This window comes from Microtus pennsylvanicus, chromosome 2 (genome assembly GCF_037038515.1).
Source record: "Microtus pennsylvanicus isolate mMicPen1 chromosome 2, mMicPen1.hap1, whole genome shotgun sequence".
Lineage (NCBI taxonomy): Eukaryota > Metazoa > Chordata > Mammalia > Rodentia > Cricetidae > Microtus > Microtus pennsylvanicus.
The window spans coordinates 115,696,194-115,703,993 of NC_134580.1; the positions used below are offsets into that span (position 1 = coordinate 115,696,194).

General features: G+C 44.1%; 1 non-coding gene across 1 annotated transcript; it reads left to right on the forward strand.

Moving 5' to 3' along the window:
* Window positions 1–5,904: 5,904 nt before the first annotated feature.
* On the forward strand, window positions 5,905–6,035 carry LOC142845315 (small Cajal body-specific RNA 20). Its single transcript, XR_012909875.1, has one exon.
* The last annotated feature ends 1,765 nt before the right edge of the window (window positions 6,036–7,800 follow it).

The following is a 7,800-nucleotide window of genomic DNA, read 5'->3' on the forward strand; positions in this document are numbered from 1 at the left end:
AACAAGACCTGTGCTCTCCCATAGCCTTAGATTCTCTCTCTTTACCAGGGCCAGCTTTGAAAGTTGCCAGCATAAGTGGACCCAAAACTCCCACCCCTTCCCAGCGTGGCCTGAACAAGGCAATGTAAATCTCATGGATCCTTCTGCTACTTGCTAGAATCAGGGGCTTCTAAAGGGACTGACGATTTCCTCTGTCTGTGACTTGCAAGCATGGGTGAATCCTTGGTGCACAGCTGTGATACAAGGCTATCAAATGCTCCCAAAGCACTTAAGACAGCATCCTAGTGGCTGCAGGCTGGAGGTGAAAGGGCAGATGGAGGTTTTTGACCACCTGACCACCAGCATCTCCTTATTTCTGCTGGGCACTGCACTGCACTGCTGGATAAAGGGTCCCTCCGCATCATTTAAAGGAGAAAAGACATGAGCTCCAGAGAGTTCATATTTAGTAGGAATATTTGTGGTGAAGACATAGCGAAGAAACAATAACAAAAAGGAAAAGAAATCATGTAGAACTTGGAAAGGGGGACCAAGAACCATGGGAGGTTCTCAGCAATACCAGGCAGAGCCGATTCTATTTGTTGCACATGAAATTCAAAATTATGAGGGCAACCACTCCTTTGCCTACTCAAGTTTCTGCTCTCCAATAAGCCTCTCTGTCGATGCAGTAATCCAGATCAGACCAAATCAAACCAAATTAGAAAAAGCCCAGGTTTAATATATAAAATGTTCCTGGATAATTTTCCAGCCTCCTAGAGAGGAGATGGGAAAGAGTTCCTGGAGGGGCGGGAGCATTTTAAATACCCCGTGAAAGTGCTCTTGACTATCTCTCGGGAAGGGATTATCATTTGATGGACTTTCTGAGATGTGGCTGGATGCTTGGAGTGGAAATTCCACCAAAGCATTCTAGACTCTTAGGGTATATGGATGCCAGGGCCTGGGGTGAAGCTTCCATAGAACATCCCAGACTCTTTAGGTATATGGATGCCAGTTCATATCTGACTGCTTCCTTCAGACAAGAGGCAATGTGGGGGAGAGGGGAGTTGGAAGTTGGTGGGTTCACGCTCACTGGAAGGTGTAGGTGGAGAAGCATCTAGTTAACTGCCATCCTGGAGAATTCTTTAAGAATTTGTTTCTTAAAGAAGCAGAAAAGGCAAGTTGCTAGAAAAAAACTGATTATTAATACTATCCTAGTTGTACCAACAAAGATGAGTGTGTCAAGAAGAACACATAGAACTTTCCTTAAGACATCTTGGAAAACCTAAGGGTGGAGAGTCCCAGCTGTTGGAGAGACCATGTATAAGTGCCCAATTGAGCCTGGAGAGGGGGTACCAGCATGGATGTCCCAAGAAGTTGGCAGCCAAATGGGTGGTGAGGATCATGGTGTGAGGTCCTGTCCTTGGGGCTCAAAAGACCCAAGAACTAACCTCTTGAGGAGTATTCTGTCCACCAGGGGGAGCAGAGAAGGCAGGTATGATAAAGAAAGAGAGTGAGAATTGCCCTGCAAGAATGCTGGTAGAAAAGGGATCCTGTATGACAGAAATTGGTGAGTGTATTGTAGGACCCAAGTGTAGTGTTAAAACAGAATAAATGGCTCCAGTAGAAAGTCAATAGACATACCCACTGCCTGAAGCCTCTCTCTAGGCTCAGAGAGGGCAGTGGGAGTCACCGAGTCTGGGCTACATCAGTCCTCCACTAGATTGAGTAGCTCAAAGGCTGGAACGGTCTAAGATGCCAATGTTGGTTAATATTGGGCCTCTGTGGTGTAGCATAGAGGATGAGCCCACATGGAGGCATTCCAAATTCCAGTGTCCAGGCTGTCAGCAGAGGGGCCATGACTTTGCTGGGTCACAGCAATACTGTGACCAGTGGCAGAAACAGGTTCCTGGTAGAGTTGACTTGGGCTGAGTTCCTCAGGGATGGAGATTTGTGGTTGACTTCCTTTGTATCCTTGTTGGGGATCCAATGGTCTCAGAGCAGCTGCTAAGGCTTGGCTTGGAGCATAACCTTCTGTTGCAGCCTTGTCTGTTGGGAGGACTCGATTGTCTCTTCTTGAGCATCAGAAACTTTAAAAGCCATTTTCACCACCTACTGTATGGGAGTCTGGGGACCTTCCTCAGCTTTTTAAAGTTCTTTCTAGTATCTGGAACTGAATAAAAAATGAAATGGTGATTAGGATCATGGCTCCAGCTAGGGATGTTGGGTCAAGTCACGTATACTGAACCATAATCTGGTCTGCAAATGGTCTTGCTGCTGCCTGAACTCGGTTTTTTTCCTCAGCCGTGAGAGTGTTGCCCTGGATTACATAGAGCTCATGTCAGGTCAAATGGAAGGCCTGGGACAGATAATGAAACTCTTGATAAAAAGAGGAGGATTAGCAGAGAAGGAACCCAACCGTTTCTCTATTTGTGAAAGGTCCTGAAGGGAGAAGGGAGCTTGGACTCAAACTATTCCATCTCCATTGCCTCCAGCTACCCCTCAGAGAGGGCAGACGAGGGCATGGGTTTGGCAAGGCTGGGTATGAGAAGAGATGGAGAGGATTCTGGGGAATTAGGCCAAGGTGTAGAAGGAGGACCAGAAGGTGGGTTGTGGCAAGGAAGGGCTGGGAGGAGTGGAAGAAGGAAGGGGGGGAGAAGGTAAGAAGGAGGAAGTTGCTCCTTGACCTTTGTCCTGTAAAGGGGAGAATGGGGAGTTGGGGGTAGATGGAATATGAGAAATGTTGGCCACTAAATGGAGAATATGGTCCAGTAGGAGGGGGTTGGGTAGGCAAGCCTGTGGAGCGCTGTAGGGAGAGGGCCAGTGTCTCCAGCAGCATGGTCAGGGAAGACTTTTCAGGGCCCCGGTTCTAGACAGGCAGGAATCTGGAGGTGCCATGACCCTAGCCAATAAGGCCAGTGCTGTGAGACACTGGCTACTGAGGGAAGGGTGGGAGAGCAGTACCTAGAAACCGTGGGCATATTGGCTTTCGGTGCACTTGTCCCAGTCGGGCAAGGACACAAAGAATGGGAAATTTAAGCACTCCCTCTAGTGGCCATCACGTTCAATTGTCCAGGACATACTGAGTTCAGGCCTTAGTGCACAGAGAAGAGAAATCAGGCATTCAGGACACGTGGTATCAGATAGTTCCAACTTAAAAAGATTTTGTAAAAGGCAGCCCCTGGCTTCAAATTGTAGGTGTCCATTTCATAAGGCTATTCCCAGGCTGGGAACAAGTACAATGCATCCACAGTGGTAGGCTTTGGGTCTAAAAAAAGGGGGAGATTGGATATTTCCTTGAACAGTGTCTTCTGAAGAAGGGTTCCCATGGGGCAAGGCAGGACCCTACTGTAAATCCCGGTCTTTGGCCTCCATCTTTGGAGGACCGGCCCTTGTGCCCCTTGCACCTTGACCCTTCCTCGAGGAGGGTCCAGGTAGCCCTCCAAACCTTGACCCCTCCCCAGAAAAGGTCAAGACCGCTCCCCCAAGCTATTTAAACTGCTCTCTGCCCGAAAATAAACGGGTGGTTTTCCCTCTTTCCTCCCAGTGGTGTTCCTGTTGTGGCTTTCCAGTTCCCCTGGGGCCACCGGAGACGGCAGGAGTCCAGTTAAACCTGGATATCTCTTAATTTGGTTTGTTTTGATTTGGCTTGATTGGGATTCTTGCCTTGGCGGAGAGCTTGTGTTAGAAAATAATCCTAACACTTATCAAAGGCCCTGCCCTGGGCCTCTAAGGCAACAAGTTGGAAGGGACAACTTACCCAGCCAAAAGCCAATCTTAGCCTGACAGAGAGCAGGTATGGGGGGTGGGGGCGGTGCTTTCTTACCATGTGGCTCTGGGATGGTGGGGAAAAACAGCCCCTTTTGGGACCTCCCGAAGAAAAGTTTCTGAATTCAGATAAGTCTGCTGGACCCAGCAGTCCAAATTTGACGAAATAAAACCCAATTAGGAAAAGCCCAGGTTTAATGGATAAAAAAGTTCCTAGATGATTTTCCACAGAGAGAGAGAGAGAGAGAGAGAGAGAGAGAGAGAGAGAGAGAGAGAGAGAGAGAAGAAAGGAGAGGAAAGGAAAGGAAAGGAAAGGAAAGGAAAGGAAAGGAAAGGAAAGGAAAGGAAAGGAAAGGAAAGGAAAGGAAAGGAAAGGAAGATCAGAAACTCATAAGTCTGTTTTCTGTTTTCTGAGGAGCAGTTTAAATACCCTGTGGGAGTGGTCTTGAGCATCTCCGGGGGAGGGGGGTTATCATTTGGTGGGCTTTCCAAGATGTGGCAGGGTGCCTGGGGTGGAACTTACACCAGAATATTCCAGACTCTTTGGGTATACGGATGTCAGATGTTGGGGTGAAGCTTCCAGCAGAATACCTACCACTCATCTCTTCATAGTCTCTTAAAAGAAAACTTTTTCCATATCTGTTTTGATGGTTTGCGTAGAAGAAATGTTTCCATTTGTTTAATAGCAAATAGTCTAACCTGCACCTGGTAGTCATAGTGAGCTCTTTTCCTATTCATACTGAGGAGCAAGGGTGAGATCAGGTGGAATATGGGCTTCAGACTTTGAGGGAGTACTGCTATTGAATACTTCTATAAATAAAATAAAGTTAACAATGCCAGCTATTGAAGACTAGCATGTGTGTCCACTCTACCGTGATTATCACTGTTTACACCCCAGAGAAGAAACCACAAGATACAGTCTAACTTTAAATAGATCACTACAATAGTATTGTAGGTGGCACCAAATCAGGTTAAGCTGTTCATGGCATACATTATTAAAAGATTAAGTGAAAAGGGAAAGAAACTAAAGGTTAAGAAGAGAGAGGGGGAGGGAGGATGGAGCCTTTTAACTCTTAAAGATCAGTCCTTTTGTCGCTGTGAAATCATTCCTATAATTATGGTCACACCTTTCTGTATGCCTCACATATCCGTTTTTCTTATGTTTTAAAAGGAGTATATAAGTCACTCTTAAAGCTTATAGTCGAAATGAGATAAAATGACAAAATTCCAGTCCAAAGTCAAAAGACCAACTACGAATCTCTTTAGTTACCTCACAAATAAGTGCACCGTCCCTTTGCACATTCATTTTCAGTATTCAGAAACTCAGGGAAAGCAGCCTATGTCTAGAGGAGCCCCGGGAAGTCAGGAGGGGTGCCTGCGGAGGACTGAGAGGTGAAGACATAGGTGTCCTGCCCTAGGACTCCTTAGGGAGACTTCACACCCACACCGAAAACAAGAAGTGGAGTATTGGAGCAGCAAAGAGAGCGGCAATAGTAAAATGGAAAATGGGGTATTGAGGAGAAATTTCTACCATTCAGAGCTTTCTGGAACCACTGCCAGATCTAGTGCCATAGCTACTGTAGTCATGGTGATGTGATCTTCTAGGACTCGGTATTAGACACAGGATACTGACATTTCTAAGACTACTAGACATCTCTAGAAGTTTTAGTTAATTGAAGGTTAAAGGGTGATTCTGTGATTTTATATATTTTGGAAACTTTTGGGTAATGATTAAATACATACTAACTGACTTTAGTATATGTTTAACATATTGCCATATACTGAATGAAAAGAGTGATAGTATGTGTCATGCAATGGAATACCATGACCAAAAAGCAAACTGGAGAGGTAAGCGTTTATTTGACTCAGACTTTCATATAGCTGTTCAGCATCAGTGGACGTCACGACAGGAACTCAAACAGGGCAGGAACCCGAAGTCAGGAGCAGATGCAGACTCCATGGAAGGGTGCTGCACACTGCTTTGCTTCCTATTTCTTGCCCAGTGTGCTTTCTTACACAATTCGTTAGCTCAGAGATGACAACAAAAACAGTAATTAAGAAAATGCCTTATAGCTGTAGCTTATGGAGACATTTTCTCAGCTGTAGTTGCCTCCTTTCAGATGGCTTTAGCCTCTGTCACATTAAGACTAACCCGCAGATTTGGGCTTTTTGTCCTTTGGGCTGTGGTGATCACATTCCTCCTCAGTCAGGGTTGCAAGCCAAGATCAGTCTGTAACAACAACTTCATCAGGACTGCATGAGCAGGCAGCCTTGTTTTCTGGCCTCAGACAATGAAAAAAAGATACTAGCCAAAGAATATACATGTTTTCCCCAACCTATTTGTTCTGAGAACTATCTGTGAATGAATTTTCTCTATATAGCAGACTGCAATTTAATCCTTAGGATAAATGAAACCAAGCAGAAATATTTTTTCTATTATTTTATTTACTTTGATTTTTTTGTATAGATTCTGTTAACATATCCCATATTAGTCTCAAAATTATGATCCTCCTGCCTCTGACTGAAGAATTTTAGATCTATAGTTTTGAGTTGCCACACCAAGCTTATACTTTTTTCTTTATATTTTGCTGTCTCTTTCCAAATTTGTACTGAGACTATTATTTCTTCTTAGACTTGTCAAATATCAGATGCCATTAGTATTGGCAAGAGTTTTATCTCAATGTCTGCACAGTTCGTCTCCTGGAGCAATATAGTGTGCACACTGCAGATTCTCAGAGATGTGCTGCTTAGTCACACACGATGCCGTGTAAATCCTGCAAGCATTTTAAACTCTATGAACACTTCCTGTCCCGACAATAATGTGAGAGCCAGGGATCTGTCTTTAATCGTTAAATTGGTTTGCACACCAAGTAGTTCAAGACATCTGCTAAACCCGTATCTCTGGATCAGGGTCTCATAGAGGACTGACCGGTGACTCTCTAAAAGAACTCTTTAACGAAGAGCTGTTTCCTTTAGATACTGAAATCACTTATAGCCATGGAGGAAACAAGAGGCTGTTGTTTTCAAAGAATAAGAAGACTTTACCTGGGGTCCTCAAGATAGAAATTTTATGACTTCCATGAGATAGGAACAACTCCAGATGTCAGAAACGTAGATTAAACCCTTTCTGAAGACTTGGAAATGTTGTTGCACATTTCCGGCTGCTTATATTTCTGGTGGGTTTTACACTCTGTGTCATTCAGCTGTGAGACAATGGATTGAGAAACAATAAAAGAAATCCTTCCAGTTCTGTATTGTGTGAGTCATCTTTACCATTGTAACTTCCAGACATGGTCAGAGAAGAAGAGACACTCTGTACATATTTTTGGTACAGTGTGGGAAGTAGCCTTGCCAAATGAAATAATCAGGAAAGAAGGATGGCAAGGGGTCTGTTGACCTTCCTTTTGCGGTTTAATTGCACTTGTATGTCTTTGAGTCACTGTGAATGATCCTGGAATGGCCTGTTGATTTGTAAGAACTATCACTGTTATTCCCTAGAAGTGATGGGTGTGATAGAATTACTGAAGCCTTTCAACCATCAAGGAATTAACTTAAAAATATTAATACTAGTTTATATTTGTAGCTCTAGAGGCTTGCTATGTATTTCCTTCTTTAATTTATGTAACAGCCCAATAAAATGGGTGTAGTCCAAAGATGGCTGAAAGCCTCCACTATTTTCTTATTTTCTTTTACTTACATCTTTTTGCTATGGAACTCCTAAATATTCTCACCTTCTGAATAAGAACTTCACAGCTTTGATTAAAGTTGCTTCTTAGTCATGGGTAGCCTCAGCCCAAAATGTCTTTCCTTGCCACCTTGCTGTGTGTTATCCTTCAGTTATCTTGCCTAGGCTTACCACATGGCTTTTAGTCAGGGTCTAAGTGAAGGGATAGAAATGCAAAGTCACGTGAATGACTATATCCTTACTTGCAAATCAATGCATTTCCATACCATAAAATAAGGGGCATTGAAGAGGGGACTAACAAAGGACTCTCATATTGCCATGGGTACCAAAACATCCACTCTTTATTCATAGGTCTGAAAGGAGCATGTGGATCC